Below are 18,984 nucleotides of genomic sequence, written 5' to 3'. Positions count from 1 at the left end.
TGGCAGCATATTCCATTGCACTGGGAAAAACTCTGGGGTGCAGAGCTATTACAGGACCCTACCAGGAGCCAGTATAGTATATTGGGCAGTTATAATATGTTTATAGATTAACATGTGCAGGCATGTGAGACTACTTTCTCAAGTTCTTATGAGAAATTTCACTGAATGCAACCTGGTTAGTGTCTTTGCAAGTTTTGGCTAGGGACAAACATTACACTCAAACTGGTTTAAGTGATCAGAAACTGGTTTAAACCTGTAACAGAACAGACTATCAGTGCACATAAACCAGTTTCAAAATGGCCAAAGTTGGTTTGAGATAAACTTGATTGAATGTAGTATCAGACTTAACTGATTTGGCTCAAACTGGTTTATGCAATGTCTGTCTCAGACCTTTGTGTGAATTCAAAACCTGCCAGGGTTTGTTCAGTTGTTCTGAGACTAGTGGATGTCTGTGCTGTTTGCTTGCCTGGGGGCCTAATTAAGCAAAGCACCTGTAGGGTGGGGCAGAAAACAGGTGCACAGAGTGAAAGAAGGTGACTTTGTTCAAGGTCACACAGCTGGTCAGAAAACAGAACCCAGCCTACAGGCAAATGCCCTATCACCTGGGCCCAATCTTTGCAACTATAGCACTAGTGAGCCCTTTGCTTGAGCTGGAGTGGGTTTAGACTGGCTAGTTTGGTGGGTTTTAAGCCCTGTGAGCAAAGGATTATCAATTACTAATTTGTGAAAGCTTAGCTCTTGTCTTTTATGCAAGTTTCAGCTTGGTTGAGTGCCTCTCAGCAGGGCTAGGTATAGACATTCAAAAAGCCTGAGCCTGAATTGATTCAGTCTTTGCTGGTTAGTTTAAGCTGTGCAGCTTAAACTGATTAATAATTGGATAGACATTCTCTGTTAAAGCAGGATATGCAGGCATGGGCCTGCGGTGGCTCGAGTCAGAAGCAGGGGGGCACTAGAGCACACCTGCTAGCCACTGCCAAAGGGGAGGGAAGAGAGATGCCCTCCAAGGCTCTCACCCTTCCCTGCTAGAGTGGAGGGGGCATGGCCAGGCACCAGCCCGGGCTAGCAGGACACACAGGATGCCAGCCACCAGCCTTGGGGTGGAGGGGGAGCTGCTGCCAGACTGAGGAGTGGGGAGAAAGCCATGCATAAATCTTACTAATCCTAAGGCAGAGTGTCTCCTTACAGCCAGGCATTCAGAAAGGCTTTGTTTAGGTTTTACAGGTTGTGCTTTATAATGTAAATGTAGTTCTCTGCATTCTTCGGTCTGCAACTTCCAGGAAGAAGCTGTCTACAACTTCCCTTAACTCCATCTCCGGCATATATGTGTGATGATTGTCAGGTCTGTGCCAACACTTCCCACCTCTCAGTCTGGTCCTGCAGGTTTTAGCTCTGGGCTGACAGGTCCAGGCCTTGGATCTGCACACAGGGGACTAGCTTGCCCCTCTCCCCTATTCTGGGACTGCTGTGGAGTTAATTCCCTCCTGTTGGCAGGCAGGCTAGAGGGAGGAATTAACTCTGTCTCTGCCTGGCTGCAGGGAAAGCTGTGGACATGCGACTGGGGCTGGCAAACCCCAGCTGTGGTCTGCAGGGTTTGCCAGCAGGGTGGCGGAGAGGGGGGCGGGGAGAGGCGACAGGAAGAATTTTCTTCAGGGGCCATGGCAGGCCAGCATCTGGCCATGCCTCACCTGAGCTCCCCTAGAGAGCAGAGGGGAGGAGCCAGCCCAACTCTCTGGAGCAGAGCCCAGCCCAGAGAGCATGCCAGGATGCTGGTGGTCTCTGATTTAAGTTAAACCAGGAAGGACATTAAGTGCTTGAGCTGAGGTCACACTGAGAAGATGGATTAGTTTAGATTTGAAATTGAAATCTTTGTGACCAGTATCTTTTCTTTGTATGCAGACCCTGGGGCTCCCTTCAGCCACAGACTTGTATTTTCTGTGTGGGAGTAAGTCTCTCACCTTTAACTGATTAATTATCTGCTTATTGTCTTTTATTTATTTTCAGATAAAACATATTTGATTTTATTAAAGTGGTAACCACCACCCTCTTTTGTCCTGTGAGAAATTACAGAAGATCTGGCATATTTTCATCAATTTGTTCAGCTGTTCTTTGATAGTCAAGTGGCATTTGTATTTCTTGCTAGTGAAAGTCTACAAATGTATCACAATAAGCTTGAAATGGGGATGAAGAAAGGCTCAAAATTTCAACTACAGCAGTTTTAGCAGATGGTGATTCACTAGATAAACAGTTAAGGCACAATGATTGTCAGCAAAGGAATTGCAAGAGAAGAAAAATTCACAGGGGAGACATCTAGAAAGTGACTATATAATAGAGACTGAGTATATTACAGCTTCGCATCCAGTGCTATAGTTCAGAATCTGACAACTAGTCCGCTATATACACCAGAGTTGAGCAATTTATAATGGCCTCGTAATTTCTTCTGTGCTGTAATTTTATGAGCAAATTCACAGAAGCTCTATTATTTTTAAGTAAAGGAAAAGAACAAAATAAACTCATTTAGGGCTGATTCTCATTTCAGAGCTCTAAAAATAATTAATTTTGGTTAATGGATGTTTTATGTGATTTTAGGTATATTACTCAAAATCAGCTTCTTTCTGCAAAATTACCCTTTTGTGGCTAATAGTCTACATAATAATGTACTTGGCTCTGCTGGTGTTTTTAAAATTGTGATAATCTTGGCAATTCTTGTACTACACCTGTTCAAAAATCCTCTCCAACATGAATTGTTTTACAGCTGGATTAACACTGTACTTTTAACAACTCCCTTAATACAAATTTTCCTATACCAGTTTCAACAGAATCGTTACAATCTGGTAGACCTACATCAGTAGAATGTTAAAAGCTAAATTAGGGAATTCTCCTTTACTTACTCTCCCTTAAATGGTTAATTCCCCTCCTTGATGCTAATCCAGGTAACTGGGTTTGTGCAACATGACAGAGGTAAGCATAGGTTAGGAGAGGAAAGAATAGGCTTCATAAACTCTGCAAATGCTGTTAAAGTGACCATGTGGTCCTGCTGGTTTATGGCTGTCCCATATGCCAAAAATGAGTGTACAGGAGTGATCTAAATTCTTCCCAAACTTCCCCCACCCCGTTTAGATTTTATCAGTGTGGCATCCCTTGGTTGCAGTCCATCCATGTTCTGCTTCCTCTGTGGTTTACTTTGAGACCAGTGGAAGGCAAGTTTCTCCATGAGTAAATGATAGAAGGGCATCTCAAAACAAGGTTCCAGAATATTAAAAAATGAAGCAGAAGGCCTCAATGTGCCATGTTAATGTTTGGGTGCAGCTTCAGGAGGACAGGTCATTTGTTTAATATATTCTTACTCTGTGCAACCAGCAATCAGGGAACACATATGTAAGCCCTCCTAAACAACGATGGCCTGATTTATACCGGGACTCCTGGAAAAGCTGATTTAAGACTGTTGGCCTGGCTGGACTGATCTGAATGTTGGCAAATAACTGGACCAAAAGGGGTGAGGGACTTTGAGAGAACTGACTTTAGGTGGTCCAAGAAAAGGGGTTCCACTGTGGAGCATCCATTGGGCCCTCCAGTGCTGAACTGTCAGTGATCACAGGGTGATACATGACTTGGGCCCCAATGTCAAGCATTCTGGAAGTGGTAAGGGTGGGGTGTGAGGGAAGGCAGAGTCCCATGAAGAAAATCCTCCAAAGGAACCCAACATCTAGCTGCCAGTAGTTAATAGTACATCAAGATGTCGCAGGCGAGAAGAGGACATCAGAAGTTGGTGGTAGCGATATGGTCTGGTGCTCCAACAGCTTACTCAAGTAGGATGCCAGATATATGGGGGCCATGGCCATATAATACCTATCCCCAACAATGATTATCACTGGGGACATCAGGCCACTAAGGCTATAGATTCACTTAATTCAGTCAGTTGTTCATAACCATTTTCAGTCACTCCTAATATAAGCCATTTTTGAACCAGTAAAATTAACCTTCCCCTTGTGAGCCTTCTGAGACTGGCAATTCCCATAATCCTTTGGCATTTAAAGTGATATCAAGAGTGGATTCCAAATGTAAAGCAAAATGTTACAGACATAAATTCATGTTTGACCTACATCTACAGAAATTGCTTCAACAGAGGAATGAATAACAACAATGTGATGGTTTTGCAAAACATAAGACAGTATTCCCATCAAACATCTGTTTCTTTCTAAACATTTATTTTCATGCTTCTGAGACATCCCTTTAGTGCATTGTTTACTTTCATTAGATTTCTAAAGGACATGTATAAAGCGATTTATTTAACAACTAATCATCACACTCGAAGCTGCTACATAATAATTCTCATCAATTTGATTGCACTCAGTAGTGCTGGTTATTTCATTCCAAGTCTTTCTCTCTCTCTGTTCTGTTGTTACTTCTCTATATGATATTATTACTATGTGTAAGGTAGGATGGTTTACAATCAAAAAAATTCTTTTCTTAAACTACCGTGCTGTTCATTTTGTATTTTTCTGTTTTTTCCTCCAAAACTGAGGTGCTACAGGGTCAGTTTTAAGTGTTCAGAAGCCAGGAATATTGGGGACATATTTCAAAATAGTGAAGAATCCAACATGCTAAGCCCTTTTGAAAATCTGGCCTTGACTGTTGCTGTTGAGCACTAGAAAATGTGAATGTTAGTTTTCACTATGATGCAGCTACCAGGAGAAGAATTTTCTGCAAAGTTAATTCACTTGTTTGTGCACCACTCACACCATCCATGGTATGGTTCTGATTACTGAGATGGCAATGGGAAGTAGTGAGATCCAAAAAGAATGTCTTGTTCGTTTATGTTGCAGATCCGTGGGTCTACCAATATATTGTCAGGTCTGTTGATGAACTTATTTACCAGATTAAAAATATATAAATAAAGTTCCTGCAGAAAAATATAAATAATGAGAAAAAGAAAGAGCTGTATTTGTGCTTTGCTTGACAATGGGTTGATGTCTGTATTTGCATAGCCTGGTTTCTATGGGTGCTGTTACAGGCTACCATTAAACCATTCTGACTCTGTGTATCTGTTAGGCAGTGCTAAAGTTCAACGATTGTAGAGAAGTCACAGGTTAAAATGTAATGTTTTCTCTGACCTGCACAATTGTGACTTGCCACTAGAGGGCATAGTGAGCAGGAGTGTAGCCATGAGCCTGCTTTCCCTCCGGTGGGAGCAGAGCCCCAGGGATAGCATGCACAGTGAGAGCATGGAGCCCTGCTTGAGCCTCCTGACAACAGGAGCTGGAAGCTGCAGCATGGGGCTGCCTGGCCCGGCTTTTCACCACTTTGGGAACTGTGGGGGGGGGGAAGGAGCCCCCCTGCCATGAGGCCCCCCCCTCCACAGCTTACTAGCTGACATCAGAGAAGGGGGGGTGGCAGGGGGTTCCCTCTCCCCCCCATACCCCCAACCCCAATCCCGGGCCCAGTGAAAAGCTGGGCTGAACAGCTAGATTTGGGGGGGTCCTCATGGTATTGGGAGTTCCTTCCCCCTCCCCCACAAGCCACTGCTGATAGTCACCAGCTGGTGGCTGGAGAGGGGCTGTTCTTGCAGCCTCTTGGGAGGCATGTGGGAATATCTCCTGCTCTCTGGTTTTGGCTGCTGCAGGTAAGCACTGAGCCTGCTGCACTGGATGGCAAATGTCTGGTCTGTTCACTCCTGCTTGGACTGATAGAACTGTAGTTAGAGCACTTCCATTAGGGGCTTTGTGAACATCTCTACTTAGCTGAGATGTCCTGTGGCTAATCTGAGTAGCAAGCAGTTAAATAGTGCATGGTGGCAGGCCTTTTAAGTCAAACTTTGATCAGAGATGCCCAGAAGGTACCTGATATTCATCTACCACATGAATGGGCTAGGCATTTTATGCATGGCTTTTTGTCAGCTAAATATCCCCAAGGTTCCCATTAGCCGCCAGGACTAGTGTCTTTCCTCTGTTGTAGAACGAAGCAGAATGCTAGATCAGTTTTATCCAAGAAACATTTGTCCTAGTTACAGGGATGCTGCATTTCCAGTGCCATGGCATTCCCTCTCAAGTCTATTGCTCAAACAAGGGGCTTGAAGTCCTTCACCTCTTTCAAGGGTATGTCCCAAAGTCCAACCACTCTGAAAATTAATTCTGGGATGAAGCCTCCTATTTTTCACCCTTGTAATACAACAGATCTAGGCATAATTGGCACCGGTAAGAAAATTTCTCTCCAAAGACTGTGACCAGGTGCTGGTCACAAAAGTGACTAAAAACAATTTTAGGACAGCAAACCTATGTCTTATAGGCTTTCACAAGCATGGAAACTGGTGAATAGCAGATCATCTGTTCATCTGGAACTTAACTAAACCTTATCCATTTTACTCGTATCACAAGACTCGCTTGAGCTGATGAACAGACTGCGTGGCTGCTTTCACACAGTGCTTATGTCTACACTGCAGCCACAGAAAAGAGTACAAGGTTCTGCAATATACAGCCCTTCTACCTTCCTCTCTAGGCATGCCTTTTACGTAGTTTATCGCTGTTTTCTAAATTCTGGCCTTGGGAAAGTAATTTTTTTAACCACATGAAGCCAGATTAGTGTAGGTATCACTGGGCACATCTACACAAGATGCTACATTTCTGTAGTGACAAGCTACAGCGATGTAACGGTGGTGGGCATGAACTGTGACACTGCTGCTACTGCACAGTAGGGTTGGAAACAACCCATGCGGTGCCAGGACTGTGCAGTACCGGCAGTTACTGCACAGTCGTTTAGTACTTGCTTTACTATTTAGCAAGAACTAAAAGACTGCACAGTAACACCTGAGCAGTTATGTGCATATGTAGATATGTCCACTGATTATCTGTCCCCAATCGCACACTTCCCCCAACCTCCATCGTACCAGAATAAAGTTGTTAAACTGAGGCATTTGTCACATTCATACAAAATAAAGTAGTGCTCTCTGTTGCCCCAAGATTAATCAGGCTTTTTTAGAATTTTTCTTCTTACAGTGGATCTGAATTAAGTAGATTAGTTGATTGTTCCGGTTGCTATCATTACCTTTCTGGGGTATTGCTAAGCCTGATTGGTGTTTCCCCCTTTCAGTTCATTTTCCCAGTTAAACCATGTCTTTTTCACCATCTTCAACCAGGAGAAGTGCCATTACAAGGAGGACACATGGAAAATAGTGATTTACTATGTCTTAATTCAGTGCTTGATCTACCACTACCACTATTAGCAGGGTAGTGCTAACAAATCTGTTTCTTGTCATAAAACAGAGGCCTGTCTCTTTATAGAAAATGACTACACAAGAGATTTGTTAGCTCAAATTTCCTTGCCTGTGTTGTCTCCTGCTATATAGTGGCATATATAAATTGGCTAGGGATAGACATTCACAAAGCCCAAGCCTGAATTGATTCAATCTTTGCAGGTTAGTCTAACCTGTGTAGATTGAACCAGCAAGCAAGTGAACAGACATTCACTTTTGATTCCAGAAATGCAGGCACATGCCTGCAGTGGCTTATGCTAGAAGCCAGGGGGCACTAAAGCAAGCTCTCCCTTCCCTTCAGGCTGGAGGAAAGCTGGAATAAGGCGGGGCGTGTCCAGGCCCTGGCAGGCTGAGTATGACTGGGGAGGGATTTAAACTCCCACCCTAGCCGGCAGGGACCCCAGCGGGGGTTTGCCCAGTTTTTCCCTCCTGCTCGTGACTCAGTATGGCCTGGGACACCCAGAGACCCCCTCCCAGCCTGTGGTGATCCTGCTGCACCTTCCCAGTCCCTGGAGTCCAGGTTTTGCTTGCGACCCAGGAGCAAAGGCCTGATTGGGAGGAGGGAGAGGCCCAGGAGCAAAGTTCCATAAAGGAAAGGTCTTGCCCAGTGGCCTCTTCTACATGCTGGAGACTGGCATCTGGGATAGCCCCAGCCCCCACAGCAGCATCCATGGTGCGGGCTTCTGCCTAGCTGGGTGCAAGCAGTGGAGGCAGCGGCCAGGGCTGGCAGACCCCAGCTGTGTTCCCTGGTGGGAGCGGGGATGGAGGGGGTAATAAACCCCCTCTCTGCTTCCTTTGCCTCAGGAAGCCATGCCAGGTCAGCATCTGGCCATGCCTCAGGTGGTGGCAACAGGGAAGCCGTATGTGTAGCATGGCCCCATGTACTAGGCATGGGGCACTACCCTTACTGCTTCCCTGCCACCACCACCACTGTCATGGGGCCTGCCTTTGCCATACTAGTAGGTGCCACCTGGGCTGTGGAACTGCATTCAGCTGCCGAGCAGGTGGTAGCAGTGGCAGGGAAGCTGTAAGTGTAGTGCCTTACGCCTTGTACATGGGGCTATGCTATACCTCCAGCTTCACCACTGCCACTATCATCTGCTTGCCAGGCAGCTGACCGCCACTTGGCAGCCCAGGTGTTGTCTACTAGTATTTCCGGGGTGAGCCCCTGTGATGGCAATGGCAGTGGTGGGGAAGCCATAGGGGTAGACCCCCATGTCTGCCACCTGGTACACAGGGCTGTGCAGCACTTCCCCAGGTAGGGCAAGAGCCAGCAGTGTGTGCCCAGCCCAGAGGCTGCAGGTAATAGAGCTGGGGCTGAGGGGGCAAGCTTGCACCGTGTGCATTGCTGTGTGGGCCAGGGCTGACTTGGGCACAGCTCTCCAGCGCATAGAAAGGGCTGCTGGGCAGAAGCTGCTCCCCCAGCTGTATGCTCAGCTTGGCTAGCTGATATACTCAAGCCCCTTCTCTGCCCCCCCCACCAGCTTGTATGATGCTGGGAAAGGTACCAGACAAGTTGCAAAATACGTTCCCAGTGCAAACTACTCCATGGTTCTGTACCTGGGAAGAAAATGGGCCAAATTTACTATTTCAGAAGCATTTTGTTACATGTTTCAATAGTTCTGCCATTTCTGTTTTCTTTCTTACAGAATAATCAACATTGCAGTCAAATTAAGCTAAATTATATTTTTTATGTAAAAGCAATTGATGAGTAAAATAACGATGTTAATGCATATCACCATAGCATAATTGGTACAGCTTACTGAAAGCACCAGCCCATTTTTCTACCACTGTCCTCTGATTAGTGCAAAAGCCATGCTTAGATAACCCCATAGATAGATGGAATCTTCTGTGTTGGAAGATACAACTGTTATCAACACTTCATAGAAAACTGGCTGGAGCATCAGGCTCGGATAGTAATAATCAATGCCTCAGTGTCTAGTTGGCAGCCGATATCAAGTGGAGCGCCCCAGGGATTGATTCTAGGGCTGTTTTTGTTCAATGTCTTCATCAACGAACTGGAAGATGGCATAGAGTGCGTCCTCAGCAAGTTTGCAGATGACAGCAAGCTGGGGAGGGAGGGGGGAAGTAGTAGATATGCTGGAGGGTAGGGCTAGGATTCGCAGTGACTTAGACAAATTGGAGCCAAAAGGAATCTCACAAGGTTCAATCAGGACAAGTGCAAAATCCTGCGCTTAGGACAGAACAATCCTATGCAGTGGAACAGAAAAAATGTATGAGTGAATACATTATTCAACATAATAAGAAGAAAGTACAGAATAAACTATCCACAAGGATAATTTAGTCAACTTCCCTGATCCTGAACCATCTTTTTAAAGTATTTGGGCACCCTGTGAAATGAGTAAGTGTATTACAATCACCTTTTAGTTATCAGTCCAATGATAACTAAGCAAAAATGTTTCCACATTTGTCATGACACAGGCCATATATCGACAAAAGAAATGAGGGGCATGTGTGCACGACACTTTAAAGTGGGTTAAGTGCTTTTGCACCACTTTAATGGTGTTGGTGTTTGCATGTGTTGGCGATTATATTGTGCAGTAATTCCAGCTGCTGTAGCAAATTCGGTGGCATAATGCACCTTAAATGATTTGGGGTGCAGCAAACTAAAATTTCCCTGAGGAGTTTTTAGTTTGCTGCCCTACAGCCATGGAATGAATCGCTGGGCTCTGTGCAGCTCAGGGGCTCTGCAGGAAGCCTGTGCAGGAAGCCTGGCAGCAGCCCAAGAAGGCAAGGCCCAAGGAAAAAGAAAATCAGCTGGCCTGATCTTTTTTTCATTTTTTTCCCCTTGAGTCTGCCTACCTGCCTGAGCTGCATGGGGGGCTGGTACTTCCCTCCCTGGCCGCAGTGCTCCCCGGGATCACCCGATCCTGCGGGCAGCTGCCACCTGGGTGGGGGGCCTCCGGTGGTGCAAAGGGAAGCACCAGCACCCCCTGCAGCCCAGGGAGAGCTCCACCTGCTGGCAGCTTGCCCTCCCCTCTGCCCAGAAAGGCAGGTAAGTGCACGGGCGTGTGCACAGCACAGTCGTTTACTTGCCCCTAAGTTGAAGCAGTGTTTTTAAAAGCCCACCGCTTCAATTTAGGGCCCCTGTTTTGTCTACACACCCCCTTAGTGACTACTTTTCACATACTGTGCTGTTTATTGGAGGCACGCACTTATGCGGGAACAGACAGCAGTTTCTCTAATAGGTTGCTTCTTGAAGATATGGTATGCTGACTAATGATCGTGTGCTGTCGTTCAGGGTTTTCAGTGTATAATGGTTGATTTATAAGAAGCCTTTTGGTCATCACATCCCTGATACAAGTATACCTTTCTACTCTTATAGTTCCTACAGGCATGGTTTATTGCAGTTCTTGATAACTATCACAATCTGTGTCATGGACAGCCTCTTTGGAGCAATTCCATTAATGCATGAACAGTCATGTCCTCTGAATGGAAGTGGAGGTTTTTCAGCAGTATCCTTGCACAGGTGCAATGCTCATGAGTGTATCATGAAGGCGTGTCTATAATTGGGATTCATTAGCTCCTGTCAAGTTCTTCCACCAGGCTGAATTGTCTTAATTCTAACTCTGCTTTAGCAGCAGGGAATGGATGAGTAAATGACGAATTCTACTGTGTTATACTGTTTTAAGCAGACAGATTTCTACCTGGCACATAATGTTCAGCTTGCTTAAATCTCCTCCAGACCATTAGAGCATGACTTGTCTCTCTCTTAACTGCCTGTATTTTTCATCTGTTACAATGCTCACTTCCTGAGAGACAAAGGAAAATGCATGTTTTCATTGTTATGCCAGCTACATTTAAAATGCATAGCAGATTTGTTACCATGCAGTTAGTTCACCAACGAGCATAATTACTTAAAGAATTCCTGTTTTCTTTGGCTTTTGGCTGTTGATTTCAGGAAAATAATCAAAATCATGGAAACCGAGATTTTAATTTGTTTCCTTTCAGTAATTTTACTGATGGGCAGATGTATGAACTGATATGATGAGATGCTGAATTTGCATTCAAAGATCCATCTATGCTGGTGGCTGTGGACTGTACATCTGGGGAAAAATAAAGATCCATATATGCAACTGCATATTGTCACGGTGTTACGGGGTTTGACCAAGAGCGGGCTTTAAAATCCTGCATTAGTACTTACAATCCTAAAATCCTGCCTTGAAGTGCCTCTTGAACAGTAGGGCAACTTCTGTTAATTCACTCCTGCTATTTTATTGTATTCTTTTTCCCATAACACATCTGTGCTACTCTGCAACAAAATAATTGTGTCCATGTACAGTCTGTACTGCTTGGTAGCTTGAAAGCTTTATAACAGCACCTTAGGGTGACTTCCTTCCTTGACTGATGCTTTCATCACTTCCACAAGTTCTGGAACTGTCCCTTCACAATCTTTTGTGGATACTAGTACTCTGACATCAGGAATGCTTATGGATATTCTTTCTATGTGAAGAGAAGTAGAATCAAGGACTAAACGAGGAAATCTCCAGTAGATAAGGAAGTGTTATCTGATTCAGCAAAACATGTCCTTAATTTTAACCATCAGAGTAGTCAACCTGACTTCAACAGGACTACTCAAATGCTTAAATTCATTGCTGGATTAGGGCCACAGTCCCCATAACTATGCAGGATGTAGATTTATAAATGCAGAAGACCTAATTCCTTTATATTTATTCAGGCAAAGGTTCTGTTGATGCTAGGCAGTAGTTTTGCCTGCATAAATAATGCAGGATCATCATGATATTGTGTATATTACAGAGGTTTGTTTGCATTAGTGGCTGACGCAGTCAGTCAAAAGTCTGACGCTGAATCAGGTCCATCTTCACAGGTTAGTGTAAGCTGCATAGATTGAACCAATAAGCAAGTGAACAGACTTTCACTTTTGATTCCAGAAGTTCAGCCACACGCCTGTAGTGGCCCAGGCCAGAAGCCAGGGTGCTAAAGTATGCCTCCCTGCTCGGCTGGAGCAAATAGCTTTAATCTGGAGGGAATCTGGGACAGAAGCTCAATGAACGGATTTAACTTAAATCAGTTAAATCTGATATTACATGCATCCAGGTTTTTCTGAAACTTGTTTTGGCCATTTTGAAAGTAGTTTGTGTGCACTAAACTTCTGTTGTGTTACAGATTGGAACAAGTTTCTGATTACTTATACTGATTTATGTGTAATTTCTGTCCCTGGCCGTTGGGAACAACAGGGCCAATGTCTTTGTTGTACAAAGGGGCTTAACTCAATGCTTTTCAAGCAAAATAGCAGGCAGTAACAGAAGATAAACACAGTATGGCATTCCACCACTTGCTGGCACATAACAGTACATAACAGTATGTATGTTTGAGGTTAAGGAAATACATGCTTCTGACTGAAGCAATGGAGAATAAGACTGGGTGAATAATGGAATCTTCAGTTTGGCTAAACCATAAAAACACTTTTGAACAGGACACTTCTGAATTTGACGTGACTTTAATATTTAATAAATTATTTAATAAATTATTTCCAATTTTCCAGAAGTATATACTGTTTGTTGAAGAATTTACTGTTTGTCCCAGTTCTACTGAATAACTTAAGCTTATCCTTGTAGCTCATCAGTGGATCAGCAAAAGTAACTGAAGCTTTACTTAAATGCTATGCCTATTTGGCTATCATACATCATAAATTTATTCAGGGAATTGTTCTCACTCTAATGCTCATCCTTTTGTCATCTTAAATTTGTTCTTATGTGCAGTATCCTTTTCTTCTCTACACAGTTCAGGCCACTGCCTTTTTGCTGTATCCTCTTTCCATCCCCACATAAAGTCTAATCTAGGTAGTGGAAATCATTAATCAGTAATATTTTACAAAGTATACTTGTATTGCAATGCAGTATCTGAGGTGCTGCAGCTGCTACAATTTTTATGTTGTAGATGGTGGTATCAGGTTCTGTACTGTGGTAACAGCTGGTAGGTGCTTGCTCATAAGGGGTGGTCTAACTGATGCTAGCCTTGTGCAAAGTCCCCAGTGCTTTTTCGTCAATATTCCATTAAATGTGTGGTGACAAATGCCTTGCATCTGCTCAGAGAAAGGCCTCCTTTTTTAACAATGGTAGACGCCTTCTCCTCACTTAGACCCTCTTATATTCAAACAAGTATTTTTGATTTAAGCAGCGTTATACTATTTTAAATTTCCAGGAATCTGGTCTAGTCTCTCTAAAGGAAGAGGGAGGAAAAGTAGTCAGTCTCCTTGACCACTCAGTGCATCCCAACTTGACTGTTGTCTTCAGCTAATTTCTCTCTCTCTTTTTTGGTATGGCTCTTTGAAATGGAACAACATGTATGGAGAAATGATATACAGTTCATAGGGATTTTTAATTTTTTCCCATTAAAATTAGATTAGCAGGTACAACAAATCCAGTGTTTTAAAATAACTCATGATTCCTGTTGAACAACTGTTGTCCTATTATTCCATTAGTCACTATTGCTAATTAGCTTCAGCGAAGTTAAGTTTTGATTTATGCTCTGATTTCAATGAATAACTGGATCAACAATTATCATTTAGTTAACAGCTGGCTTAAATAGTGCATTTTTCATTTTCCTGGAGTTTTCTGTATTTTTCATTAGAAATGAATACCATGTCATGGCAAATGTTTATTGTTCTATCAAACTAACCACATGTTTGTTTCTTTACTGTGTCTGATTCACAGAAGACTTCGAGTTGTTACTGGTTTGAACTGCTAAACTTATCCCTTGAACTCATGTCCTACAAGGTCATGGCTTTGGTCAGTTCTTGCTGAAGAGCTAAACCAAGGAGTCAGTGCAGACCACTTGGGTTCCTGTTTTTTGTTTCTTTTTTTTTTTTTTTTAACCCATGCAAAAAATCTCATTGGAATGGTGGCTCACCAATGTGAACAAAAGGCTCTCAATCTGGCTTTCAGAAAAAAGACCAAAAATAAGTGAGCTGCATTAGGTAGATGCCAGAAATAGAAAAATACAGTGTTCAGCTATTTTCTTACTGTTTTTACTGTAATGTGCCCCTCCATGCCCCCCATGTCTATCTTTATCCTGTTGGACATCCAGCCTGAACTCCCCCATCCCTATTTGACTGCTCTCTTTGGATTTCTAAGTTGTCTTTCTCCTTTTTAGTATGGCTCTTCGAAGTGGAATGACATTTATGAAAAGATTATCTCCACTATCAAGCACGCACTGCTGCTTGTCCCTGAGGAAATGCACATTCCCACTCGTGGGGATGTGCCCAGGGATTTCAAATACGAATCTGTAATGTTAAAAACACTCTGACTTCTTGTGGTCTTCCTGAGATCTTTGTAACAGAAGAATTGTTCTTTTCTATGTTTGTAGTCAAAACCTTAGTGAAAATTAAAAGCTGACATTTTCTGAAGGGTGCTTTGAGTCTATGGTTAAGAACCATTTATCTAAGTGATACTGAGAGAACATTCCTAAGTAGTCTTTATGTAGCAAGTAGTGAGATGTGTAAACCAAAAGATATGTCTCTGAATACTGCCTTTGCTTTGATAGTTGTAATTGCGTGGAAGCCAGTGGCCATTTTATTACAAAGAATGAGACGAGCATATCTAAAATCGTCCTTCTTTATGGCAACTCTTGTTACTGGATGGGAGGCATCTTGCAGGCTAGGTGGCAGCTGACACTCCACAACTGTAGAATGACTTGTTTGAGTGCAGTGCAACTTTCTTCTGCACACCAGGGACTTGTAAGAGGAATGCTGGGAAATATTTTGCTGCAGAAGCACCGGGGCTCCAATTATGAACAGCTGCTTTTCTATTTTAAAGCCCCTTTGTCTGTGGGAGCTGTAACAAGTCAGGAGAAACTCATGTCCTTTCCGAATGCTAATCATGTAAATAGTAATGCAAAGTGATACCTGTTGATATGAACTTAAAAAGGAAAGGTTGTCCTCTGTATGCACAACAGGCAGTAATGAGCAAGGAGCAAATTCCATTCAAGAAGGCCACCCAAAGGAATTTTTTATGTGCTGTCAAGGAGCCAGATGAGCAATAGATTAGTGTGCGCTGTAATTGAAGCTGGAATTTCTATAAAAGCTGCAGCTCACTTAAAAAGCAGCCCACTTGTTCTCTGAATAGATTTTCCCTAGACTCATAAATCGGAAGCATTGACAGCCTGTTGATAATGCTTGTAAGGAATAATATTGATCTTGTTAGAAGTTTATTTTTAATTGAGGTGAAGCCTGATAAAGTCTAGGGGAAATGAATAGGCATTTGAATTAAGCAATTTCAGCTATTTATTTTTGCTTCTCCTCTTTGATGTATTTTTGTTAATTTAAAAAATCAGTCCCTTGAACAGGGTTTGTCATGTTGGAGAAGAACCCTTCTACCAGGCAGCAAATCAAGCTCTGTTACTTCAGATAGCACGATTCTTCAGGCAGAAGAAGGGCACAAGTTTTGCAGGTCAAAGCTTGTGAAGAGGATATGTTCTGGGAATGGGGACTAAAAAAACACTGAGTCATGGGCAAAGGAAAAGTTTCACTAGCGTTTTAGTAAGTCTTGTAAGGTACTGGCTATTTAAGAGGCTTATTGAATGTAAACACCTTAGTTTTACAGAAGTGGCTGGGAGTAGTTGGTCAGGAACAGAGCTCCAAGCGGGGTCATAATAGAATAGTCTTCCAGTTATCCCGCTCCTTTTAGTTTATGTATTAATAAAGTGAACCTGTTCCTGAAAGCTGACTGCAGTTCATTTGCTGAATAGCACAGGGCTAGGGAAGATATAAAAACTTTTTCATTTTAGTTTGTGATATGAGATTGGTTGCCACTATAATTGTTAATTGGAGATGTATGTAGGGGTATCCCAGATGAGTCCATTTTCAAGGGTTGTATCCTTTAGGCAGGGCTTAGAGAGGACTGTCAGCAAAAACGGATCCTTATTAAATAGATCCTTATTTTTTGAGTGTCTAGTTCATTGCCTTAATGGATTCCTTAACCAACAAGGAGAATCTACCCAAGTTTGCTGGGTTTGCGGCCCTCTGGAAAAACAAAAACAAGTCATTGATTTGACAGGAATTGAGACTGTATTAGGAAGTAAAATTCTGTCTGTAGATTAAAATAGAACAAACTCACCATCAAATGTGAATAAAACCTGGTGTGGTAGTTCTTAAAGCAGTTGTACACTTTGATTTTTGGTTTATCTAGTTTTGCTTCACGTGTGTTTGTGAGAACCCCTAAACTAAATGTGCAGTCACTCAAAACACACAAAACAGTGGAGTTTTACAAACTCAACTAAGGCTTATGAAGTTGTCAAGTATAACCTGAGTTTATTGCATAAACCTAAATCAGATGGATTGCAATTGAAGTTAGGTTTCATTATGAAGTTGCTTTCATGTGCACAATGTAATCTGCTATACTTCTGACATACTGCCTACTATGTATCTGCTGTTTTCATATGAAGGTTTGTCAAAAATATATAATTTGACAGTAGAAAGGAGAGAAATTTATGTAAGCTCAGCATTCTCAGGATAGAGAATGTATACCATCTGTTTCCGTCCCACTGGAAGATGACATTACTTCTGCATTAGTGATTCCCATTTCATGAAGATGAAATTATGCCCATCCCAACTTTTTCCTTCTCTTCCCTTTTTACTTATTGCATATAGCTCCTTTTTGCTTTTTTAGTCTCTTGATTTGTTTCCACCTTTGCTTCATCTTTTAAATCCTGTTTTCTCTCTACAAGTATTAAGAATTTTTGAATATGTAAAACAGAATAAGATTCATGCTGGTTTACAGGTTGCACTGGCTCCCCCTGACAATAGTCCTAAACCATATAGAAGGCACAGTGGTGCAGCTCAAAACACACCTAGTTGGTCTAACTTTTGAACTAATCATGAATTCCATCTTGACATCAGGAGGGCTATCTTGCTTCAGATATTTCTTTGCCAGAAGCGGTGCTGTTGTGCTTTCCAGCAGGAAGAAATCTAGCTTTTGTAGGCTCCTATGGAGAACTTCATTCAAATTTCTACTGCTTTTATAATCTCTCTGTGTTGAAAAGGTCTGGCAGCAGAGCCAGAACTGGGATTGCTTATTGTTATTGGTATAGCTGGAGGATTTTAACAGCAAGATATTGTTTAAGGTCCTTGGTCTCACGAAGGTGAGAACACAGGATTTTGACCATCGAAACTTCCTCATTAAATGCAACCTTAGAGACATAACCAACGTACTGTACTTTTACCACAGTTATTTAAAAATAAGACATGATGTTATAAATTGGTATTTATAATAGGATGCTGGGTTCTTTTACATTTATAGAAAGCAGAAACCCACCTGGGTGGGGAGGACAGAGCATGAGGCTGAACTTGGATAAAGGCCGTTTCTAGTATTCTTCCCTAATTTTAGCAAGGATGAATGGAGTAGGATCATTCATATAGATTTGAAACAAACTAGGTGTTCACTAGGGCAGAATGTTTTGAGTGTTTTGTTTTGAAGCTGTTTTGTTGTATTTCGAGCTTGAAACAGTGAAATCGAAATGAAACAAAAGACTTTGAAACAGTTTCAAAAATGAAATGAGGGCACTTGAAACGTTTCAAGTTTCTAAGCAGCCCAGTACCAGGAGGTGGGGGAGAGCCAGTGCTATACTCTGAGCAGCTCCACCAGCCCCACAGAGCTCAGCCCTGTGGCAGGAGGCAGAGTGCAGCCCTGACTTTCCCCTGCCTCTCGCTGCTGGGCTGAGGTCTGTGGGGCTAGCAGAGCCAGTCGGAGCACAGCCCTGGCTCTCCCCTGCCTACCACCACTGGGCTGTGCTCCGAGTGGCTCTGCCAGCCCCACACACCTCAGCCTGGCAGCGAGGGCCGGTGGGAGAACCAGGGCTGCGCTCCAAGTGACTCTGCCAACCCCACGGAGCTCAAACTGCCCTCCCAGGGCTGCTGGACTCCTCCCAGGGGTGTGGGCCCCCAGATCTGCGTGTGGGATGACAGGAGGCTGCTGCTGCTGCCTGGGGCCAGAAGCAGCACCAGTCTTCCTGGCACTTGGTACAGGGCTGCATCCAGTGCTGGTCCCAAGCAGCAGCAGCAGCCACCGCCTCCTGTCATCCTTGGTGTAGATCCGGGGGCCCACACTGCCAGGAGGAGTCTGGCACAGTTATGCTTAACTTCTCCCTCTGAGCACAGCAACAAGACAGTTTCTAGTGTATACACTTGTCCACAGAGGCTTAAATTCAGAGGAACACAAAACTAAATGGAACCTGTTACTGGATCAGTATTTGCCATCTTTGGCTTAAATAGCCCTTCTTAAATAGTTCTCCCTTGGGATTGATTCCCATTATGTATTTGCAGAAAGCAATCTATCTTTTATGGGCATTTGTTTTTCTAGTCTAAACAAGCAAAACCCGTTTAGTTTATTCTTCTCATAAAAGCGGTTCTCCATTTTTCAGTTTTCAAATAGGGAACGCCAGAATTTCTGTTAGAGGCAAGTCATGTCACATGCATGTAATGTGGGTCATGTCAGACCAACCTGATTGCCTTTTACGATCAGGTCACAAAGGCAATGGATGTAGGTGTTGCCGTGGATGTAGTCTTTCTAGACTTCAGCAAGGCCTTTGACACCCTCTCCCACCCCATCCCCATTAAAAAACTAGGCGACTGTGGCATTGATGCCTACACAGTCAGATGGATTGCAGATTTCATAGATTTCATAGACATTAGGGCTGGAAGGGACCTCGGGAGATCATCGAGTCCAGCCCCCTGCCCAAACGGCAGGAAGTCAGCTGGG

The 18,984-nt window shown here is 43.3% G+C and overlaps 1 long non-coding RNA gene across 1 annotated transcript; it reads left to right on the top strand.

Annotated features, from left to right (window-relative positions):
* Positions 1–537: 537 nt before the first annotated feature.
* On the top strand, positions 538–18,446 carry LOC109309946. The gene is made up of 3 exons (XR_002101089.1): positions 538–548; positions 17,689–17,694; positions 18,355–18,446. It is a non-coding gene; the product is annotated as an uncharacterized LOC109309946 (long non-coding RNA).
* Positions 18,447–18,984: the final 538 nt, after the last annotated feature.

The sequence above is a fragment of the Crocodylus porosus genome, unplaced genomic scaffold (assembly GCF_001723895.1).
Source record: "Crocodylus porosus isolate Cpor-Errol unplaced genomic scaffold, CroPor_comp1, whole genome shotgun sequence".
NCBI lineage: Eukaryota > Metazoa > Chordata > Crocodylia > Crocodylidae > Crocodylus > Crocodylus porosus.
The sequence above is the reverse complement of the archived record's forward strand: the minus strand, read 5'-3'. Positions and strand labels throughout refer to the sequence as shown.